At 39.1% G+C, this 25385-nt stretch overlaps 1 non-coding gene across 1 annotated transcript; it reads right to left on the reverse strand.

The window, feature by feature from the left end:
- Positions 1-8097: 8097 nt before the first annotated feature.
- Positions 8098-8204, reverse strand: LOC145162051 (small nucleolar RNA R71). The gene has a single exon (XR_013738907.1). It is a non-coding gene; the product is annotated as a small nucleolar RNA R71 (small nucleolar RNA).
- Between the last annotated feature and the right edge of the window lie 17181 nt (positions 8205-25385).

A 25385-nucleotide genomic window follows, 5' to 3' on the forward strand; every position in this document is an offset into this window, starting at 1 on the left:
CTCGGCGAGTTTTACAATACTGACCATACTGTAACATCCGAATGTTCAGGTACTTCTAAATTCATCCCTATAATTCTATTTCATGTCAAATTGGTCCCTAAGTCCAAGAAATATGCTTTAAATCCCTAGTGGTAATTTCGTGGGCAGGACGATTACACCGAGCATACATGTGTGTACGCTGAGCATACTAGGTTGCAACCTCGTACGCTGGGCGTACACTTATGTATGCAGGGCGTACTAATGTCAGGTGGAAACCCTAATTTTTAGGGTTTGGGTGGTATTTAAGCAACATTATGGCTCATGTCTCCCTACCTTTTCAGCCTCCACGTCCTTTGATATATTTTTGCAAATCCTAGCCCCCTTCGTGTGTGTTTTAAGCTCAAGAGTGTGTTTTCTGTGTGTTAAAGGAAGAAGAAGTTGCATCAAGGAGCCTTGAAGTGGAAGCAAGCTTGTGGATCTGGGATCTTTGCCTTCTTGAGAAGCTCCAGAAGGTATAAAGTCTATACCTTGATGCCTTGGTTGTTTGATCCCATTTTTGGTGTTTTATGTTGCTTTTCTTGTCCCAAAGGTCTCACATTCTGCATGGTTGGTTATTGTCATTTTGAGCTGTCCTTCTAGACCCTAGGAGGGGTCCTAAGCCATAAAAATGAGGTCCCAATTGCTAGAATTGTTTCATGCATCTTGTAGAAGGTCTTAATGGATTAAGACATTGTGTTAAGCACTTTATGGACTTATAAAGTCATAAAGTTGGAAACTTTATGAGTCTAGGGTGCATTTGGACCGTGGATCTGAAGAATGGGCTTGAGTGCTTAAGCCATTAAGCTCTTAATGAAGTTTTTCGAGTTGCGAGGTTAAGCCCTACGTAAATAGGAGTACCCCCCCCCCCCCCCCCCGCATACTCGGTCAACCACCCTGATGGTGGTTTTTTGCGAGGCTTCATGTGCGCTAAGCGTACCACCGGAGTACGCCCCACGTACTCGCATGGGTCATCCTTGTTAAGTTGACTCGGTTGACTTAGTGGGTTTGACCAGTTGACTTTGACCAAGTTTGACCAAGTTGACCTTGAGGGCATTTTGGGTATTATGGTATTTTAATGGAGTTGGTCATTTAGTGGAAATAGGTATCGTTTAGAGAGCTGAGATTCGGAGTCGGGCCTCATCAGTTCTTTTCAGTTTGCGAGGTGAGTTTTCTTCACTGTACTTTTGGGTCGAAGACACCAAGGCCAGCCCTTTTGAATTTTTATCCTGGTTTATCGCATGTTGTATGTTGTAGTGATCTGTTAGATCTGTATCCTGGTATATAGGACGATGCTATGATTAGTGATCTGTTAGATCTATATGACTGGTAGTAATGCTAGCTAGGGTTTGATATGGTATATGTTGATATGTGATGGTGTGTTGGGTTGAAGCGGTCCTGATATGTGCTCAAGGCTAAGAGACCTAGGGCGTCCCGGATAGACTGCAGGCCAGTAGGGCGTACCAGTCAGGTCGAAGGCCCAGAGAATGTTCCAGGTAGGCTGAAGGCCCGGTGAGGCTTACCAGTCATGCTGAAGGTTCTATGAGTGTACCAAATAGATTGTAGGTTGGTGGGGCGTTCCAGTTATACATAAGGCTATGTATGCATGTTGTTTGCTGTTATTATTATGATTATGTGTTGTGTTGGTACTTTGGGGGGAACTCACTAAGCTTTGGGCTTACAGTTTTGGGTTATGTGTCAGGTACCTCAGATGATCGCAGGAAGGCGAAGGCGTGATCGTGCACCTCATCATGTTTTGATTTATGATTTTGGGAAAAACTCTGATATTAAACATGTTTTGAAAACTAAATTGTAAACAATGATGATTGTGGATTGGTTTTAAAAGTTTAAAATTTTCATGAATTTTATGGATGTTACAAGTTGGTATCAGAGCCTTGGTTTGAGTGAATTGGAGGAACACTCGTGTGAATCCGGTCTCAATCTAAGGAAAAAGGTTTTACAAACAATTTTCAAATAGTTTTCAAAATACTCAAGGAGGATGCGATGTGTACGATCAGCTGGAGTCAGTAAGTAGACCCCAAATTACGACACAATTATTTGAGATTATGCTTTGATATGTTAGAACAACATGTTATTATTAGGATAGGGATCTTCAGGAACTGTATGATAAAATTGCCTAATATATGATGCCTTATCTCTTATAGAATCCTTGATTGATTGTTGTATGACTCTTTCGCGTGTGAATTGGTTATTGAGTGAATACACTAAGTCACATGCTACATGATTTAAATGATCTTAGGATAAGGGATTTGGTCCTGCTACGCAACTCTTGTCTGATTTCAACCATTGTGGGATTTAATTTTGTCGCCTAAGATTGTTTAAACTGTGCGGCATGTGATTGTATTCATGAGATAGTCATCTGGCACCAATGGAGGGTCATGTGGCAGTTAGTGGTAGGGTGAGTTGTGTGGGGTCAGACGGCCAATTGTGTTATGTTTAGTGTTCCTCTAGGAAGTGTGGATGGAGCGCATGTGTATGTCGAGTGTTTGGTATGAGTTTATGAGCATGCGAGTGTATATCGTTAGGGTGTTGTGATGATCCTCTGAGACAAATATGATTAGGTGTGGAAGGTAGTATGGGCCCGTACTACTGAAAGCACAGGACCCGTACACGTAACAAGGAAGTCACAAACCCTAGGGATTTGTTGGGAGTTGATTTCCCTATTATGATATGTTTGTTATTTGATATCTCCCTGGTATATTTTCAGTATAGTGACGACGAGACGATTTGAGGTTGGATCTGAATCGAGATCGGGAGCTGGCGGTCAGGGTGGGCCAGCTGTGTCTGAGGACATGATTAGGGAGATCCTCCATGAGAAGGTTGTGGCTATTGTCCGGGGTCAGATACCGGAGATTTTTGGGTCTATCAAGACAGCTATGATGGAGTTCTTTGATGACAGATATGCTGCTTTATCTGAGGTTGAGGTTGCTGCAGCTACCACAACCGTCACGACTGCAGGGATTGGTGTTGGGTGGTTTTTTTAGTATCGGGACTTCAATAATACAAAGCCCCCGAATTTCAATGGAGTTCAGGACCCGATCGTATCCATGAGGTGGTTATCTGATGTTGAGGGATGCTTGTTCACCTGCTCTTGCCCAGCAGACTAGAAGGTCAGGTGCACTCTGAACCTCCTGAGGTCCGGAGTGAAGGATTGGTGGAGACTTGTTACGAGATCGTATTCTGTTGAGCAGAGAGCTATTGTGTCTTGGGAGCAGTTCTCGGAGATGTTCCGTACTAGATGTGTCGCGGGTGGAACGTGAGATGATGGCCCATGAGTTTTTGGACCTGAGGCGGGGGACGGAGTCGGTGATGGAGATCACCAGGATGTTTACAGAGAGGGCCATGTTTTGCCCTGAGTTTGCTTCGGAGCAGGCTCAGATGACCTGTTACTTGAGCATGCTCAAGACGAATATCTGGTAGTTTGTTTCCACCCAACGATATGATTCTTTGTTGGAGATGCAGGAGGCCACCAGGCGGCGTGAGATTGAGATAGAGCTTTAAACAAGAGAGCAGATACCGGCCTCGCCACAATCGCAGTCAGCGCTGAAGCGGTTCAAGTCTGCTGATTCTAGATCTGGGGGTCAGAGAGGCTGCACTTGTAGAAAGTGGGGTACGGTTCATGACGGGGCTTTTCGATCAAGAGGTGTGTGCCATAAATGTGGCAAGGAGGGGCACTATGTGAGGGATTGCTGCCAGCTGCCCCCAACTTTGAGTACCAGGATTTGCTATCATTGTGATCAGGTTGGCCATGTGAAGGTCAATTGTCCATTGCTCGTCGCCAAGTCGGCACAGGCCCTGGCGCCAACTACTTTGAGGATCATAGATGGGCGCTAGGGGAGGGAGGAGCCCCAAAGGGCTCAAGGTCGTGCTTTTCAGCTCACTTCCGAGGATGCCAGAGCAGCTCCAGATGTTATGACTAGTATGTTTCTATCTGTTATCATGTTGATTATGTTTTGTGTTATGCTTATATATGTGCCTCTGTTAGGTACATTCCTAGTGAACTCTTAGACTGCTTTTGTGTTGTTTGACTCGGGTGCGAGTCGGTCCTTTGTATCTCGTTCGTTCAGTAAAGAGTTTGATATGCCTATTGGGGAGTTAGACTGTCCGTTGCGGGTTTCTATCACCAGCGAACACGGGGGTTCTGCGTCATCAGTGTATCAGGGTTGTTTATTGGAGATCTTCGGGGCGCCTTACCCGATCGATCTGATCCCTATTCCCATGGGGGATGTTTGCATGATTGTGGGCATGGATTGGCTGAGACGGTTTGGTACTACGAGTGATTGTGAGGGCCAGCGAGTGGTAGTTCGAACCCCACATGAGGGAGAACTGGTTTTCTATGGAGAGGGCACCAGGATGGGTTCATGGTTTTGTTCAACGGCCAGGGCTCGTCAGTATATTCAACATGGGTGTGCAGGATACTTGGCTTATGTGGTGGATACGTGTATTGGGGATCAGATTTTAGTTTCAGAGGTCCCGGTTGTCCGGGACTTTGCATACCTATTCTCGGAGGAGTTGCCCGGTGTACCACTCGAGAGGCAGGTCGAGTTCAGGATTGACCTTGTGCCAGGTGTGGCCCTGATTGCCAAGGCGCCGTACCGTTTGGCACCGCCTCAGATGCAGGAGTTGTCATCTTAGCTGCAGGAGCTTCTAGGCAATCATTTCATCAGATCGAACAGTTCTTCATGGGGAGCGCCGATACTATTTGTCTAGCAGATTGATGACCTCTTCGATTAGTTGCAGGGTGCATTTAACGACCCAAAAATCAAGGGTAAAAATTTCATTTTTCAATACAGTAAAAACACATATATCTTTTAAATCCAAGCTTCCCAAAAACATTGCTAATCAAAAACAGTTATTAGAGTTCATCCGAAAATCAAATATTGCGGAAAACACGGGTGTGTGCGCTACGATCAATTCGGGCCCTTCCTTTCCAAGCCAATGATACCTGAAACCATAAACAAAACTGTAAGCACGAAGCTTAGTGAGTTCCCCAGAGCATACCCCACATAATCCACATAACCGCATAAAGGATATAAGCCATATCCAACACAATGATACCTGAATCCAATCACATAAGCCATATCCAACACATAAGCCATGCATATAAACATATAAGGATGTCGTGGGCTCCTCCCAGGGTCTTACTCCAGGATGCCATGGGCTCCCCCAAATGGTCTTACACCTTAGTGCCATGGGCTCCCCCATGGTCTTTACTTGGAAAGCCATGGGCTCCCCCACATGGTCTAACATCCAAGCGCCATAGGTTCCTCCCATGGTCTTTCATGCAAGTATCATAAAGACAACTAGCATATCACACATAACATAAACATCTAGTATACCACATATCACATAAACAAATAGTATACCACATATCACATAAACAATGCATATAAACATATAAGGATGTCGTGGGCTCCTCCCAGGGTCTTACTCCAGGATGCCATGGGCTCCCCCACATGGTCTTACACCTATGTGTCATGGGCTCCGCCCATGGTCTTTACCTGGAAATCTATGGGCTCCCCCACATGGTCTGACAACCATGTGCCATGGGCTCCCCCCATGGTCTTATATCCAAGTGCCAAGGGCTTCCCCACATGGTCTTATATCCAAGTGCCATGGGCTCCCCCATGGTCTTTCATGAAAATATCACATAACAACTAACATACCACACCGCATATAACCAACTAATATACCACATATCACTACATCAACTAGTGTACCTGATATGTGCATAATTAGCTATATGTTTAGTATAGATTTTTATTACTTTTTATCTAATTATTTGGATAATATGGACAAAAGGTACTTAATAAGGTCTAAATTATATTTTCAGTCCAGAAGACATGCTTGGAGCAAAAAGGAAGAAGGAGAAGCAATCAGAAGCTGGAGAATGAAGAAAGAAGAGAAAACCTGGAGCTACTCGGCGAGTCCACGAAGCTACTCGGCGAGTGCCGAAGAATGTTCGCGAAGTAATATCCATAATCCTTACCGCACACGGATTTCTCAAAGGTACTCGGCGAGTTGGAGACTTACTCGCCGAGTTGCCCCTGTTTCGAGATAAGTATAAATAAAGGATCTTATTCCGAATTGAAAAAGACTTTCTGAATTTCTTGGACGATAACTTGCGACTGAGGAAACCTTTGGAGACCTGAAGAACCCTAATCTTTGATCTTTTGAAGACTCAAGGCGAATTAGGTTAAATTTTCCACTTAATCTTAGAAGTGAATCATGTCTATATCAACTAAATTCGTTTTTGAGCTTGTTCTTACTGTAATCATGAGCTGAATTTTCGTAGTTTCTGTTTAGGAAAGACCAAGTTACTCCTATGGTTTGATTTATACTTTTATTGATTGATTATTGGTGATTTTATTAAATTAAGTTTGTTAAAGAACCTTATGCATTAACCATAACTATTATCTGTTAATTGGAAGACAATTAGGTTGCATGAACATCTCTTAATTGTTAACCTCATATGATTTATGTGAACACTTCATTATATGCCTAGGATTAGTGAATATGAAACTAGGATTAACTAGAGGATGGGTAAATTAATGTGTGAGCTTGTTTGAGAAACCAACAAACAAGAGGTTAGTTGAATTACTAATTTGATTAACCAATTACAAATCTTATTTAATGCAAATAATTGAACTAGGGAGTTAAATAGTTTAAACAATTGGCCACTGCTTGAATTGATTAATTTTCTAAGGGTTAGTAATAGTGAATGCGAATCTAACCACTATAGGTGGTAACCAATAACAATTAATTTATCACTTTATCATAAAATTAACCATAGGAGTGAATTGGTTGGACCTAAACAGAAACCCTTTATTAAATTTGGTGAATTTTTACTTGTTTTAGTTGATTAGTTAATTACTTGTTAGGTGGTGTGTTTAAGTTTCTAGTCTTGTAAAACTAGAGAAAAACCCTTTGCTTTTATTATTTGTTTAGTTAAAATTAGTTATTAGTTTAATCTCCGTTCCCTGAGTTCGATACCCTACTTATCCAACTATACCACTAAAAGACAGGTTCACTGCCTTTGTGTGCTAAATCTATATTTTTAAAGTAGGAATAAAACTAGTGCATTTTACACACATCAAGTTTTTGGCGCCGTTGCCGGGGAACGGTTCAAAAATTAGCACTAATTTCTAGTTTTATCGATCCTTCGTGTGAGATTTATCTTGCACAAAGTTATTTTTAAGTAATTTAGTTATTAGGATTAATTTTAATAGTTTTTTGTTTTAGAATTTTAATTTAATTTTTTTTTGTTTCTGCCTTGAACTCGCCGAGTGCATTCGAAGCTACTTGGCGAGTCCATTGCAGTTTGCACTTTTTATTATTATTTTCTTTTTGTTCTTTTTATGCGTTTCTTGCTTTGGTTGCAGTTGTTACATGACCCGAGGATCCAATACGTCTTTGGTTCCTCCACTTGAAGACCCGGAGTCCGCTTTAAAAAAGAACAAAGGAAAAACCGTTGGAGAATCCGCTTCTTCAAAGAATTCACCTTTGAAGAATCTCAAGTCCGTTTTCAGCAAGAAGAAGAGCAGCAAATCAGGAGCATCCAACGCCTCTTTAGCAAGAGAAGACCCAATCAGAGAGGATACTGAGTACGAAACCGAAGGAGAAGAAGACCCTACATTTGGGCACGTTTCCGATTCCGACGACGAATTAGCTATCCCTACGGCTAACATCGATGAAGTCCCCATGGGGGAATGGAAGAAGAGGATACGCGATGATACCGGGCCGAGACTTGTGCAACCCGCAATTCCCGCAACTGCCACTTTTGAGCTTAAGGGTCACATTCTTGCTCTACTCAAGGAGATCCCCTTCCACGGAAAAGACCACGAAGATGCTTACAAACACTTGGATGAAGTAAATGATGTAGCTGATTATTTTAATGTTCCAAACGTGCCTCGCGAAACTCAGCTACTTCGCATGCTTCCGGTTACATTGAAGGGTGCTGCAAAGGATTGGCTCAAGTCACTTCCCCCCGGATCCATCACTACATGGGCCAAGATGAAAGAAGAGTTTATTGATCAATTTTGCCCACCCTCCAATATATCTAAGTTAAAGAAATCCATAGCCAACTTTGAACAACAAGCTGGAGAGTCACTTTATGAAGCTTGGGAGAGGTACAAGAGTCTGCTAAGGAATTGCCCACATCATGACCTCAATAGTCAACAAGAAGTCTCCATTTTTTTATGATGGAGTAAATGTTACAACAAGGCAATTACTTGACTCGCAAGGTCCACTAACAAAGAAGGCACCCCCGGTGATAAAGCAACTAATTGAAGAATTCTCTAAGCATTCTAGAGAATACCACAACCCAAGGAATGATGTGACAAGAGGATCAGCTTATGCAGCTTCAGAAGATTTGTCAGCAGTCATGGCTATGTTGAAAACCATGGATAGGAGGATGGATAAAATGGATCAAACGATACATGCTATTCTGGTAGGTTGTGAGAATTGCAATGGACCTCATCTTACTAGAGATTGTGACTTGGACGAGAATGGGAATAAGAAGGTGCAAGTATGTTACTCAAGTGGTGACCGATATGATGAAGATTGGCGGAAACCCAAGAAAGAGTGGCTTCCTTATGATGAGTACAAGAGGGCTAAGGAGGAGAAGTTTAAACAAAAAGGAAGAGGTTTTTACCAAAAGGAGGAGCCGGCACAAGAAAGGAAACCAAGTTTGGAGGAGATGCTTACTAAGTTTGTAGCTGCTTCAGAAAAGAGACATAATGATCATGATGCTGCAATCCAAGAAACAAGAACAATGCTTAGAAATCAACAAGCATCTATCCACAACATTGAGACACAGCTGGGGCAACTTGCTCAACAAATTAATCAAAGATCACCGGGAGAACTTCCTAGTAAAACCGAAAACAACCCACGAGGCGCACATATAAATATCGTGACAACAAGAAGTGGAAAGATAATTACTCCTCTGGCCCCAATTCAGTCTGAAGAGCCCAAGCAGTTACAAAAGGAGGATGCAGAAAAACAAAGCCAAAATCAAAATCTGCATGACACAGACCCTACTCGCCGAGTCCAGAATATGGACTCGACGAGTCCATTACCTAATCAGAAAAGTCAGAATCCTGCAAAGCCATTTCAGCCTCCATTGCCATATCCAACCAGAGCTAAGAAAGAAAAGAATGAAGAAGACTACCAGAAGTTTCTAGAACATATAAAGGCTCTTCAAATCAACATACCATTCATAGAAGCGGTTGCCCAAATGCCAAAATACGCTAAGTTTCTCAAAGAGCTTCTAACTAATAGAAGGAAGATGGAAGAAGTGAGTGAAGTAGTGCTTAATGAGAATTGCTCAGCTGCCATGTTAAACAAGCTACCGAAGAAGAAGGGTGACCCGGGAAGCTTAACATTGCCTTGTCAATTTGGGAATTTGGCCACCATTCATGCTTTAGCCGATTCAGGAGCAAGTTTAAACCTCATGCCTTATTCATTTTTCAAGAAACTAGATCTCCCGGAACCGAGGCCAATCCGAATGGCAATCCACTTAGCAAACAAAACTGTTACATTTCCAAGAGGAATATGTGAAGATCTATTGGTGAAGGTAGATAAGTTCGTGTTTCCCGCGGACTTTATAATTCTAGACATGGAAGCGGGTCCTCAAGTCCCGATCATCCTTGGAAGACCTTTCCTTAACACCGCAAGCGCTATAGTTGACATGCGAGATTCAAAACTTACTCTACGGGTGGGGGATGATTCAGTCACTTTTGGGGTTGATCAAGCCATGAAGCATGCAAGGCATAGTGATGACACGGTATTTTCAATTGATATGTTGGATGAATTGATTGAGGAATGGCATAATGAAGATCCAAACAAGTCCACCATCCCCTTTACTGAAGAACTTGATGCTGAAAAAGACCTACTGGAAATAGAGAGACTGCTGGAAGAAGCTGATTATGATGAGTTAATGAAGACCATGGAGCAACCTACTCGCCGAGTAGAAGCGATCTACTCGCCGAGTCCAGTTGAAGAATCCCGAGAAATCGCAAATTTTGAAGAGGAATCGACGGGTCCCTTACCTGTACTCGACGTGTTCAGCATGCAGAACGCAAAAACTGAGCTCAAAGCATTACCAGATCACTTGGAGTATGCATTCCTTGAAGATGGTCAACAAAAACCTGTTATAATAGCTTCTGACCTCTCCAAATCTGAAAAAAGAAGAATTAGTTCAAGTCTTGAAGAAGAGGAAGAGTGCCATTGCATGGAGTATCTGTTGGATTAATGTCTAAGTCCATAACTATATTTGGTATGTACTTGACCCGACCCGGCATGGTCCATTTGGGTTGCACTTCACCGGCACAATTTATATGGATAGTCTTTTGAGAATAGTATATTTATGATTTATATTAATATATTATAAGTTCTAATATATGAATATGGAATCATATTATTTAATTAGTATTGATCAAGAATTAATTTAGAATTAATTAAGTGATAAAAAAGAACTAATTAAATATGGACTCTTATATATATGGAATGGGCCAAGTTCATTTAGGTTGGGCTAAGCTTTCATGGATGGTCCATGGAGCTTTTAACCCATGGATCCTATGTAAATGAAAGGTCATGGGTATTAGGGTTTACATGGATGTAACCCTAATCCTCCATAATAGATAAAAGGGGTCCTTGGCTCACAAAATTGGCACAAGTGTGTGAAAATAAGAGTGGGCCGATTTTAGTGTGCATACATATTCTCTCAAGTTCTTCCAAGGTGTTTTGGTGATTTGTGATTCCATTTGAGGCTTCCACACTATTGGGGCTAAGCTCTTAAAGCTTGAAGACATCAAGCTACATCAAAAGGTATGTCATCTAACTAGAATTTTGTAGTATAGGTGCTTCATAATATGCTAGTTAGGATGAAACCTTGGAATAGTTAATATTTGCATGTATAATAGAGAAAACATAGATCCAAGGTTTATAGGGTTGCATGTACACCATAGGAGTGTTAGAATGCTCAAAACCCAACAGTGGTATCAGAGCCATGGTTTGTTTTCTGTTATATTGATGCAAATGTTTTATTTTCAAGTTGGACAAAAAAAGGAAAAAAAAAACATGACGTTTGTCAAATTTTAAGATAATTACTTGTTTTGTGAAAAACGAATTATTTGTAAAATTTGAATCATTTGTTATATGAGTTGAATTAGGTCAAATTTAGTAAAAGATAAAATGATATGATTATTTTATTAGTTTTAAAAGTTTGATCTAAATGTTTTAAGGAGTTACATATTTTGTCATAAAATTTTGGAGCTCAAAAGTTTTTGTTAAAGTTGTGATCTTAAGGGTTTTTGAAACTTCCATAAGATATGGATATTAAAGTTTTTTTTTAAAAAAAATTTGATTCAAAGTTTTTATGGAGTTACAAAATTTGGTGTTAATGTTTTAAAGAATTTCATAACTTGTTCTTAAGTTATGGAACATGGAAAGTTTCATCATAAAACACCATTAATTCCATAAGTTATGGAATCCAAAGGTTTTCAAGAATTACAAAACTTACCCTCAAGTTTTGGAATTTGAGAAAAGTTTTTTATGAAAAAAAGAATTGAATTCTAAAACTCTTGGGTTCATAACTTAAGCAATTAATTAAATGGTTTTAATTTTGAGTTTAATAATTGGAATTATGATGTTTTGTTGAATAGTTCAAATTAACTCTTATGGACTTTATTAATAGTTAATTAAAGCGTTTAATGAAAAGAGTATTATTAAATCCATAAATATATGGTTTGAGTTTAATTAAATTAAAAGTCTAGTTTAATTAATAGATTAAACCATCAAGTATTTTAAATGTCTAAAATACACCCTTATACTATTATAATATTAAAAGTTTAATATATTATATGTATAAGAGCAAGTCGTCTTATCATTAGTAGGCCTCATTCACGAAGCCGACCTATAAGGGGGGTATAAGGTTGTTGCCTATAAAGTGGCAGCTTAATGGGTGTCCACTCTCACCCACCGCTTCCTTGACTGGTGGAGGGTCGTTAGCCGAACAGGTAGGACAAGGACTATAATTCTCCCTTCATTAAAAGTATTAATGATAAATACTAAGTAACTAAACCTTTTATTAATTCCCAATCTTAGTTACTTAGGAAAATTTGAATAAGGTGCTAATCCATGAAATTACACTTTCACTTTGTTTAAGCTGTTAGTGAAGCGTGTGTGGTTAACCGGCACACTAACCTGGACTTAACAAGGTAGGCAAAGGGTAACTTAATGTTTATCATAGTATCGTTGGAGCGTGTGTGGTTAACCGGCACATCGATTGAGGGGTAAATATTAAGGGTACCAAGTATATTTGCATGGTTACTTCACACCTTGTTTTGTGATCCTCGGCATCCCAGTCACAAAACCTGAAGGGCACACTCGAGATTGAAACATGCCATTGAAAAGTTCAATGAATCTCAAAAGAATCTAGGAGTTTCAAAACCAATTAAAACCTAATAATACATTTCGTTTATCTTGGTGGAAATTGGTGAATCGTCATTCACCTACCTTCAAATATTTTATAGCTTGGATTACGGCATCCCTCTTCCAAGTTATAAAATAGTTTGTTGGGTCCTAGCCTTAATATATCATATTGGGTGTTATATTAAGGACTTAAATCAACTTTACGTGAATTTCTCCCATTGTTGATGTCTGGTTTAGACAACAATGATCTTCCCAAACCAAGCTTTCCTAGTGAATATGACTTCCCGAGTTTGGCTCATGGAAGTCATACTTCTCTTCCTCCACCTCCTCCAATTATTCTCCCCAACCCACAAGTTCAAGGTCACTCAAGCCCTAATGGCAAGCAAGGTCTATGTGTGATCACATCTTAGAGATGAAGTCACATATTGACAAGCCGGGAGAGTTGGGTGTCAAAGTCTTGAGAAAGTTGGATGTTCAATCACTTTCTAAGTCACATAGTGAGTTCCTTTAGGACTACTATGAAACAGACTATGACATGAACCTTAATGATCATATCTATTTGCTTGGTGCTGCTGAATCAGCAATGATTTGGAACGATAGTAAAGCAAATTTGATTAGAAGATCAACTTCCCAAAAACTTTATGGACAGTGACAATGGTGACACTGGAAATCCAGAAAAAGCATTCTCTTCCCAATGGAAAGGGATTGGCCATAGTCAACCCGGTTGACCAAATGGTAAAGAGAAAGGCTAAGTCTGAGATAGTCCCATTACCAAAGGGTCCATATGTTTATTTTGCCAAAGGAAGGGGCGTTGATTGCAAAGCTGCCAAATTTACCTAAGGATGTTAAAGTCAATAAGTTTGACTCTACATCAGGTAGAGCCCATTATCTAACTCTATTAAGTTCTATTATGAGATCCTCATTACATGATGTGACTGGGTCACATGTTGATGTTTTAAGAATCAAAGAATAGAGAGAAATCTTAAAGGAAGTATATGCTGATTCTGATCGCGAAGGTGGATTTCGATCGCATCAGAATTTTGAGCAGTTGCTTAAGAAGTTATGATATATTGCTAAGGAATAGAATTTTCCATGTGGATTGTAAGGATAAGTTTTTCCGCAAAGTTTTAAAATAAAAGAAAATTGTTTAATTTTATTTATTTGAAGTATCCTTACAATGGCATTTATGGAAAATTGTTGCTTATATGATTCCACTGACAGCAATATTGGAAAATGGATTTGATTCTTTCATTTGTGGTAGTGTCTAAATTTACCAAATCAGGAAAGTTCCTCATCGCCCAAGTTTCAATTGGACCGAAACTTGGAATCATGCAAGTTGAATAGTATGATGAATGAGAACTTTCAAGCATTGGAAAATCAAGACTAATTACTTGTTCACATGGATGTGTGAGTCAAGTGAAGGACTAAAGGGATCGAGTACACATTCTTGTGCACTGGTCATGTCCACCACAAAGCTCGTTAAGACTATTTGATTTACTAAAGTTTAGTAAATATGGTTATACTTACAAGTTTAAGTATAATTCTGAAACATTGGAAAAGTCTCAATGTATGGCAGAACGAATGGGAAGAATCAAATTAGGCAGAAAGATAAAAGTTTCTCAAATCTGAAAAGATGGGAGAGTACTTTAGTATCATGTTTGTGATCATCTTAATGATTTAGAAATCATATCACAATTAGTCCTCTAAAGGTCATCTTAGTGCATTCTTATGACTAAGAAGAGGAGTCATGAATTGTTGAAATGGTTAGATCAGGAAGACGAGTCATACTTCGTTCCAAAACAATTCTTAGAGTCATACTCCAAGATTGTAACTTGAGTGACATATCTTAAAGAAAGGTTTAAAACACTTGTCAAATGTAAGAGTAAAAGTGTCCTACTCTTGTACATTTGAAATTGGTAAGTTGTGATGTTTTGGATAAAACAAAGACCAACTAAGGCCAATTGTGTGAAGTGTTTGTCTTGATAAAGAATCCGCACTATCTCTTGAATATTTGGCAAGATAGTCTTATATGTCAAGAGGATAGTGGGAGTCTTAAAGATCCTAAAAAGAATTTCAAGAACTAATCAAGAATAAAACCTGAGGTTCTTCACTAGCACACGACTTGAGGTTTATAACCTATCGTGTTGACATATTCTGTGCCCATTCCAGTTAAAGTTGGCTTTGCATAGGAGTTCTGAAAGTTCTCAATTGGTTGCATAACAACTTGGAAGCAATGGCAGGCCCTGTACTGCCTGGTGGCAAGAAGTTAAGATTGCATAAGTTCAGTCCATATGAGTTTGGATTTGTCATTATCCTTGTCTTGTGACTATGGTTTTGACAATTCACATGGATAAGAACACATACACCATAAAATCTAAGGGTCATAAGGTTTCTCTCCGATTCATGAAAATGATGGTGAGGAAACACTTCCACCAAGTAGATTTGAAGCAGATGGCAAAAGGTCTAAACAATTGAGACTATGATTACGGCATCCCTTTTCATAGTTCTGAAATTGTTTAGACACACATGCATGCTATCTAAGGAAAGGTGTATGATTTTGATAAAGTTTTATCAAAGCATCTCGTATCAGAAATCTGAACTTTGGTAAGAAAGTCAATAAAGTATTGATTTCTAGAAGTCTAGCTGATTTCCGAGTACATGTCAAAGCTAGTGGGAGCATAAGTGTTATGCTAATAATCATCATGTTAGTGGGAGCATGATAATTATTGTTAGTGTTGCAAGTTAGCAATGTTAATTATAGAAAACAAAAGTTTCAATTCGTGAGGCTGCAGGGATTGAAAAAGTTGTTTTGCTATAATTAAGGGAGAGGATATACTTCATTTCAGTTCTAAAGGCTTAGATTGAGACCTTAATCATCTTTAGTCAAGAATATATATATATGAATTTCATGTTGGATTGGTTCAACTTAAGGAAATTCTATATATTGTGTTCTCAAAATTCGATTATGATTACGGCATCCCTCTTCATAGTCAAATTTTGAAAACATGGCAAATAAAAATATTGTAGCAAAAGACTGGTCTAGAATCATGTCTTTATATGAGACATCATGAATCGTGTACCATTTGCTTTGGGTACAGGATCGATTGCATGTGCTATAATATTTGTCATTTCTAAATTTTTCCAAATGCCCAGAGGCATTAAGAAGGGAAAAGGTCTAGAATTGGATATGACTAAAATGATTAAGCAATTGTCGAGGACAATCTGAGGTTTACCAAAGATTGGTTGCTTAGGGACAGTTGGAAGTATAGTGCTAATTTTGGAAGGACCATATTGACATATTTTGAAAAGAGGCATCTCTTATTCAGAAGTGATAGTCAAAATGAGAATATGGAGTTGTCTCCATAGGTGGAAGTTATCTGTGTAAGATTAGAAAACTTAATGCAAGAAGCATGTCCAAAGCAATGTACTTTGAATATGAGACTTAGTTTCCATGGAGTTGATCTCCATTGGAATACCTTATAATGACTGTTGACAAGTCTTTGTGACTTTGTACATATTCATTACAGGAGGGTCAGTGCATATAAGTTTAAAATCTAAACAGATTTCGATAAATGATAGGAATTTGAAATTCTCACATTTTTCGATAAGGATTTGGGAGTGTGAAATTAGAATCATTGAAATTATGTTCAATTGGTTTATTTCACAAAGTAAGATTCATAGACAAACATAGAGTGCATACTTGGTGTATGGCAAAGCTATTGTTTAAGAAAAACATAGTGTACATGCTTGGAGCATGGGAAAACTAGTGTTTTTAATTCAAGTATAAAGTTGATAAAACCGAAACAATGAATAATGAGTAATCAGTATGGTGATAAATAAAAGTGTTTATTTATATTCATAGGGTTTGATACCATATTTGATTCATTTATTCTTGTGTCTCACTTTGCATGTTTTGACTTCCAGAATAACTAAGTCACTCTTCCTGAATGATTAAGTTATTCAAACCATCCACAGTCGGTCATATGTTGGAAGTAGATATGAATCAAGACTGTCATGGGTTGGTTTGTAGAGGTCCAAGTTGGTGGACAAAGTGGTGCTACAACACCCATGAGTGCTCATAAGTTCTGAGTATTGGATTCAACCCGCGCTCATTTGAATCACTTCATGGATTTTATCACGAGTGATCATGAGACGATAATATCTTATATTCTTCAAACCTAGAGATATGAGTTGTTACTATGAGTTGGTTATACATTGATTGCATGAAAACGCATTTGGTAACTCGATGTTATAAAACGTGCCTTTGTGTATGATTCAACAAGTAGTAGAACAAGCCATATGAGTCGAAGTTTATCCATTCCTTTTACCTTCAGGATAAAAGTGATATATGTGGGCCCCTCGATGATTTAGCGATGACACATGTGAGTTCTTGGCCAAGCCAGGACTGATTTGATTTGTTCAATCAGTCAGTCATCATAAATCGAAAATCGGGAAACAACAAATGGACAGAGAGAATGATTATAATCCATGTCTCAGTCCATATGATATCTAGAATGGAGGAATATATGATCCCTTACCTAATGGACAAGTCATTGACAAGGTCAGAGTTCGACAGCGGCTTTAAGAGCTACGATTGCCAGTTAGGTTTTGAAGTCATACTCAATAATAGTTTTAGACTTATCCAAGTGGGAGACTGTTGGATTAATGTCTAAGTCCATAACTATATTTGGTATGTACTTGAACCGACCCGGCATGGTCCATTTGGGTTGCACTTCACCGGCACAATTTATATGGATAGTCTTTTGAGAATAGTATATTTATGATTTATATTAATATATTATAAGTTCTAATATATGAATATGGAATCATATTATTTAATTAGTATTGATCAAGAATTAATTTAGAATTAATTAAGTGATCAAAAAGAAATAATTAAATATGGACTCTTATATATATGGAATGGGCCAAGTTCATTTAGATTGGGCTAAGCTTTCATGGATGGTCCATGGAGCTTTTAACCCATGGATCCTATGTAAATGAAAGGTCATGGGTATTAGGGTTTACATGGATGTAACCCTAATCCTCCATAATATATAAAGGGGTCCTTGGCTCACAAAATTGGCACAAGTGTGTGAAAATAAGAGTGGGCCGATTTTAGTGTGCATACATATTCTCTCAAGTTCTTCCAAGGTGTTTTGGTGATTTGTGATTCCATTTGAGGCTTCCACACTATTGGGGCTAAGCTCTTAAAGCTTGAAGACATCAAGCTACATCAAAAGGTATGTCATCTAACTAGAACTTTGTAGTATAGGTGCTTTATAATATGCTAGTTAGGATGAAACCTTGGAATAGTTAATATTTGCATGTATAATAGAGAAAACATAGATCCAAGGTTTATAGGGTTGCATGTACACCATAGGAGTGTTAGAATGCTCAAAACCCAACAGTATCACCGATATCAAGGGAATAAGACCCTCTTATTGCTCTCACAAGATTAACCTGGAAGAAGCAGCAAAGCCGGTAGTGCAACACCAAAGAAGATTGAACCCAAACATGCAAGAAGTGGTCAAAAAGGAAGTAGTCAAGCTTTTAGATGCTGGGATCATTTATTCTATTTCCGATAGTCCATGGGTTAGTCCTGTTCAAGTGGTGCCCAAGAAAGGAGGGATGACGGTCGTGACAAACGAGAAGAACGAGCTTATTCCGATCTGAAACGGTAACCGGTTGGCGAGTGTGCATCGATTATCGAAAGCTAAACGATGCCACTCGTAAAGACCATTTTCCTTTACCTTTTATTGATCAAATGCTTGAAAGATTGTCCGGCCATAGTTATTATTGTTTCTTAGACGGATTTTCGGGCTACTTCCAAATACCCATAGACCCAAGGGACCAAGAAAAGACCACTTTCACTTGCCCGAGTGGGACTTTTGCCTATCGCCGCATGCCCTTTGGGTTATGCAATGCACCTGCGACATTTCAAAGGTGCATGACGGCCATATTCCACGACATGGTGGAAAAATTCATGGAAGTATTTATGGACGACTTTTCTGTTTTTGGATCTTCCTTCCATGATTGTCTTACTAACCTTGATTTAATGCTTGCAAGGTGTTAAAAGACCGATTTAGTCAAAAATGTCACTTTATGGTTAAAGTGGGTATAGTTTTGGGCCACAAGGTATCCAAATCGGGAATTGAGGTGGATCAGGCAAAAATAGATACAATTGCCAAATTACCTCCACCAACTAATGTAAAGGGCATTAGGAGTTTTTTAGGACACGCGGGTTTTTACCGCCGTTTCATAAAAGATTTTTCTAAAATAGCTAGACCTCCAACACAATTGCTTTTAAAAGATGCACCATTTAATTTCACTAAAGAGTGTCTAGACGCTTTTGAATTTTTGAAAAAAAATTTAACTAATGCCCCGATCATTATTGCCCCGAATTGGAACTTACCTTTTGAAATAATGTGTGATGCAAGTGACTTTGCATTAGGAGCTGTCCTTAGTCAAAGGGTTGATAAGCACTTTCGACCCATTTATTATGCAAGTAAGACTTTGAATCCGGCCCAAGAAAATTACACCACAACTGAAAAAGAATTACTAGCAGTGGTGTATGCTTTTGACAAATTCCGCTCTTATCTTGTTTTATCTAAAACCACTGTTTTTACTGACCACTCTGCTATTAAGTACTTGTTTGCCAAGCAGGATGCAAAGTCAAGATTGATACGTTGGGTCCTACTTCTACAAGAATTTGATATCGAGATACGTGATAAGAAGGGAATGGAGAATGTAGCAGCCGACCACTTATCAAGGCTAGAAAACCCGCATTTGGAGTCATTGGAAGAAGAAAAGATTGGAGATGATTTTCCGGACGAATACATTTTGGTGACCACGGGGGAAGAGCCATGGTTTGCAGATATAGCTAATTATTTAGCTACCAAGTACATCCCAAAAGACTTTACCCGCCAACAAAAGAAGAAATTCTTTTCGGAAATAAAATACTACTTTTGGGATGAGCCATATCTTTTCCGAAGCTGCGCAGATGGGATCATAAGGAGATGCGTATTCGGGAATGAAAGCCGAGAAATTTTGGAGCATTGCCATAGCGGGCCCACCGGTGGACATCATAGAGCACATTACACGGCAAAGAAGATATTTGATATTGGGTTTTATTGGCCCACCATTTTTAAAGATGCTACCCAATATGTCAAAGAGTGTGATGCATGCCAAAGAGCGGGAAACATCTCCTCCCGAAACGAAATGCAACAACATAGTATTCAAGTGTGCGAAGTATTTGACGTATGGGGGATCGATTTCATGGGACCATTTCCAATCTCAAAGGGCAACAAATATATTTTGGTGGCGGTTGATTATGTATCCAAGTGGGCGGAGGCACAAGCTTTACCAACTAATGATGCTCGGGTGGTGGTGCGCTTTTTGAAGAAGTTATTCTCAAGATTTGGAGTTCCTAAAGCCCTTATAAGTGACCGAGGCACTCATTTTGCCAATGATCAATTAGAAAAGGTGTTAAGGAAATATGGGGTAACCCATAAATTCTCTACATCTTACCATCCACAAACTAGTGGGCAAACTGAAGTGACAAATAGAGCATTAAAGAGAATTTTGGAGAGATCGGTGGGTAGCAATCGAAAGGAATGGTCGGATAGACTAGATGATGCACTTTGGGCCTTCCGAACAGCTTTCAAAACACCTATTGGTACTACACCATATAGGCTAGTTTATGGGAAGCAATGTCATTTACCGGTGGAAATAGAGCATAAAGATTTTTGGGCTTTAAAAATATGCAACTTTGATATAGCTGAACTTAAAAAAAACCGGTTGATGCAAATGAATGCTCTTGAAGAACTTAGGAATGAGGCTTATACTGGCTCCTTGATTTATAAAGAAAAAACCAAGCGTTGGCATGACAAAAGAATCAAGGGTAATAAAGACTTTCATGAAGGGCAAAAAGTTTTACTTTTTAATTCAAGGCTCAAACTCTTTCCGGGAAAACTAAAGTCAAGATGGGATGGTCCATTTCTAGTGAAGAAGGTGTTTCCACATGGAGCTATCGAGTTATTATCAAGAGATGGCACTCCTTTCAAAGTTAATGGACATAGAGTGAAAAAATATGAAGAAGGAATCCCGAGGAATGAAGACATAGAAGAAGGGCTGCTGCTGGAGGGCATGGCAGAAACGTAGAACGGAAGGAGTCCAGCTAACGACTCCTTAAAAAGAAGCGCTTCCGGGAGACAACCCGAGTTTAGAGTTTGCATTTCTTTTCCCTTTGTTTTTCTTTTTCACTTTTAGGATCTGTTTTCTTTTCATTCTTCTTCTGAAATTCTGCTTACAATGATTGCTTGAGGGCAAGCAATGCTCAAAGTGTGGGGTGGTGGTTTAAAAAAATTGAGTTTTTTTAAACTGAATGATATACTCGCCGAGTTCATACGATTACTCGGCGAGTACCTTTAGAAAATCACGACAAAACGCGAACACATGTCCCTACTCGGCGATTAGGAATTTCTACTCGACGAGTACAAGCATTTAAACGGGTTTTTACAATCTGTAAAAAAGGGTTTCTTTTTACTTTACTCATTTTCACCAACACATTCATACTCGCCGAGCATTCTCTTCCTCTCAAGCCATTCCTTTGATTTTTGTTGAATCTCCATCCACAAGGCAAAAATGTATGATTTTTCCTTTATATTCTTGTTAAAGGTTATAACTCTATCAATTCTTGGTTCTTATTTTGCTTAAATCCGGATTTGGGGGTTTACTCCGATTCTAGGGTTTCGATTTTACTATGAATTAGGAAGATTTGGACAAAATTTCTTGTGGATTTGTGTTTAAGGGACTTAGAACAGCAAACCCCTTTGCAAATTTATGTGTTTTGATTGACCTAATATGGTCCAATTGAAATCTGTTCTCGCAGTTCATCCTACTCGCCGAGTAGGTCATGAATTCGGCGAGTAGATGCTGTGATTGACCTGTTATGGTTAACTTTAATTGCTGGGTTTTGTTTGTTGTTGTTTTCTTGATGTTTTTCTGCAGAAATCATGTCCAGAAGAGGTCAGAGTTCAAGAGGAGGGGGTCAAGGAGACATTCCATGGCTTACTTTTCCACAAATCACTTCAAAATCTTCTCAAGTTAGGGCGAAGAACAGGTTGGAGGTTTTGAAGCAGAAAGAGATTCATCTACCCAATGCAATGAATTGGGATTGGTTGGGTAAAACTGGGTTGGAAGAAGAATTGACACCTTATTTGGTGAAATCTTTTGACGTGGGTGGATCAACAATAATTTGTGATGGATGGTTGCAGCTGTTCAAAATACAAGAACCTATGTTTGCAGAACTATGTTGGGAATTCTTCGCTACTCTCTCATTCCGGGGTGGTAGTGAATATTATAACGCCAACATTATCACTTTTTGCCTCGGAGGGGAGCTGCGCCACTGCAGGATAGCGGAACTCGCCTGGAGGGTTGGTATCTATGACCAAAATGTCATCATGACGGAGGATTTTGAAACATTTTTGGAGCAATGTCACAAGGATCTTCCCGAAGGAGTCGTTGCCTCCACTAGGTGGAATACTATTGCAAACCGGGTCTATATTCCCTCTTCTGCTCAAGAGGGCCATATACGTTCTCCGATCCATCGTCTCATCCACCGCCTCATCGCTAGTACCATAAATATGAGGAAGGATGATGACAAAGTTCCTACCCTCGACATTTTTTATTTGTGGAACATCATTACCCCGGACGTATTTTGCAACTTGCCTTATTGTTTGGCAAAATACCTTGCGGAAGAAGCGGTTAAAGAGAAGATTAACTCCAAAATTAATGGGGGTATGTTTGTGACAAGACTCGCAAGGTCATATGGCATTTTGGACATGCAAGAGGCAAGGGCGTTGACTGTAATTTCTCCTCCTCCGTTTAGCATTACATTATTCCGGAGGGCAAGGATTGTGGAAAAATTTGGGGATTCATTTGCAATTCCACATGTAGATGAGGTGGTTGCTCCCGAGAGGCCGGGAAGAAGAGTTAGGCAAAGGAACGAACGGGCCCGAGAAGACCCACCGGTTATTCCGGTGGAAGATGAGAATGAGGGATGGAATCAAGTGGAATATAGGAGGTATTTGGATGACATTGGTCAAGGTGTTAACTATAACAATGAGTCATTCAATTATCTCTTTCAACAAATGAACATCGCCCCAAGGCCCGAGCCCGGATATCCATACATCATGAGTTGGGAGGAGCGTATGCAAAGGGGAAACAATCAAGCAGGAGGAAGTGGCGCAGGAGGGGCAGACGTGGAAGAAGAAGCATGAAATTTGTTTTTATTTGGATGTGTTTTATTTTGTTTGATGTTAAACTTTGTTGAACTTGGATTATTAGGACCTTGGTTTGTTTGCTTTCACTTGTGGATATATGTTTTTCAGGTTTGAAGATTAGGATGCATTTAGGAGTCTCATTGGTCAAGGCTAAAGTGAGGATTGGTTTAGATAAGAGTGCGAATTGTTACATTTAAGGTTGAGTCCGTTAGGATTGAGAGTGACACAATGTGTTATCACTGAAGGAAATAGAAGAAGATTCACTGAAGTATTTTGAGTTAGCACCTCAGTCAAGAACCAACAGCAGGGAAATTTATTTTCGACTCAGCGACTTACTCGCCGAGTGCACCTAGGGAACTCGCCGAGTGCATGTGTAAATCCGCGATTATCTGCTAAATGCCGATCTACTCGCCGAGTTCACGCCTGACTCGCCGAGTCCATCAACATTTCACACTCAGAATTTGTTTTGAGCACATTCACTGCAGTTCTTATCCATGTCTTATGTGGAGACTCATTCCTGGAAGATTTCTGAGAGATTTTTCCTAAGCATTTGGAGCTACTTAGATGTTTACCACACGCGACATGACACCCAAGGCATGGATGAGCTGTTCCCATGACTAAAGTCATTTGAAGTAGGAGCTTAATTGAAGATGATCAGCCTCGCCACTGCTATCCCAGGGGAGTTCGTTCCAATTTGCCCTTTACTTTAGTATTGTTCTTTATCATGCATAACATGCAATGGGGACATTGCATGAATTAAGTGTGGGGTAGGGGGTTGGTTACATTAGCTAACTTAGAATCTTAATTTTAGGCATAATTTTAAAATTCTTGCATAAAATTTTTTTTGCCTAGGACTTAACTTAGAAAACTTTGGTAAAAGCAATTAGGATTCCATGTTAGAATTATGTTGATGATTGCATGAAGACCCAAATGTTTAGTTGAGCTTATACACGTTCTAGTGCATTTGTGGCCTCCTTATTCTAGTGAAATCATGGGACAAAAACATAACCTCGCTTAGTTTGAAGGATGCAATATGTTTAGCATCGTGTACCAGAATTGTATCAAGGAAAACTTTTATCTTTAATCAATAAAGGTTGAAGTTGAGCGCCCCTGTTTAAGCATGTAGGTATTGAGTGAGAAAAAAAAAGAAGTGAGTTACATGAGAGAATTACAAGAAAAGTTTGAAGAAATTTTGGAGCAGTTAAAGTAAAGATCAAAAGATCAAAATTCCAAAGTTCAAAAGTTGAAGATACCCAAAAATCAAAGAAAATCAAAAGGTGGCAAATTTTGAAGAATTCAAAGAAATTAAAGTACAAACTATCAAAGAAAGTGAAGAATTCCAAAAAGATCCATAGTGGTATCGAAAATTGTAATTTGTAGAATATGTATGCTTGGGTTGCTCAACCAAAAATACCTTAAGGCTAGGAGGTTTTCTGCGGATGGATTCGGAGGGATGCATAAAATGAGCATCGTTCAAAAGAAGTGGGCGAGTGTTTATGAGGATTGTGAGTATTTAGAGTATTGGGGGGTCTTTAGGAAAATTTTAGACACAAATGTATGCGTTGCGGTCTTGGCATAATTGCTGGGTTGAATTGGAGTTGTCTTATGTGATTCTAATGTGCTAAAATTCAGTTTTGCTTGGGGGCAAGCAAAAGTCAAGTGTGGGGTATTTTGATATGTGCATAATTAGCTATATTTTTAGTATAGATTTTTATTACTTTTTAGCTAATTATTTGCATAATATGGACAAAAGGTACTTAATAAGGTCTAAATTATATTTTCAGTCCAGAAGACATGCTTGGAGCAAAAAGGAAGAAGGAGAAGCAATCAGAAGCTGGAGAATGAGGAAAGAAGAGAAAACCTGGAGCTACTCGGCGAGTCCACGAAGCTACTCGGCGAGTGCCGAAGAATGTTCGCGAAGTAATATCCAGAATCCTTACCGCACACGGATTTCTCAAAGGTACTCGGCGAGTTGGAGATTTACTCGCCGAGTTGCCCCTGTTTTGAGATAAGTATAAATAAAGGATCTTATTCCGAATTGAAAAAGACTTTCTGATTTTCTTGGACGATAACTTGCGACTGAGGAAACCTTTGGAGACCTGAAGAACCCTAATCTTTGATCTTTTGAAGACTCAAGGCGAATTAGGTTAAATTTTCCACTTAATGTTAGAAGTGAATCATGTCTATATCAACTAAATTCGTTTTTGAGCTTGTTCTTACTGTAATCATGAGCTGAATTTTCGTAGTTTCTGTTTAGGAAAGACCAAGTTACTCCTATGGTTTGATTTATACTTTTATTGATTGATTATTGGTGATTTTATTAAATTAAGTTTGTTAAAGAACCTTATGCATTAACCATAACTATTATCTGTTAATTGGAAGACAATTAGGCTGCATGAACATCTCTTAATTGTTAACCTCATATGATTTATGTGAACACTTCATTATATGCCTAGGATTAGTGAATATGAAACTAGGATTAACTAGAGAATGGGTAAATTAGTGTGTGAGCTTGTTTGATACACCATCAACAAGAGGTTAATTGAATCACCAATTCAATTAACCAATACAAGTCTTACTTAGCCCGAATTAATTAACTAGGGAACTTATTAATTTAGACAACTAGCCACTTCT

The sequence above is a fragment of the Lactuca virosa genome, chromosome 2 (genome assembly GCF_052849685.1).
Source record: "Lactuca virosa cultivar CGN04683 chromosome 2, Lactuca_virosa_CGN04683_v6, whole genome shotgun sequence".
NCBI classification, from domain to species: Eukaryota; Viridiplantae; Streptophyta; class Magnoliopsida; order Asterales; family Asteraceae; genus Lactuca; species Lactuca virosa.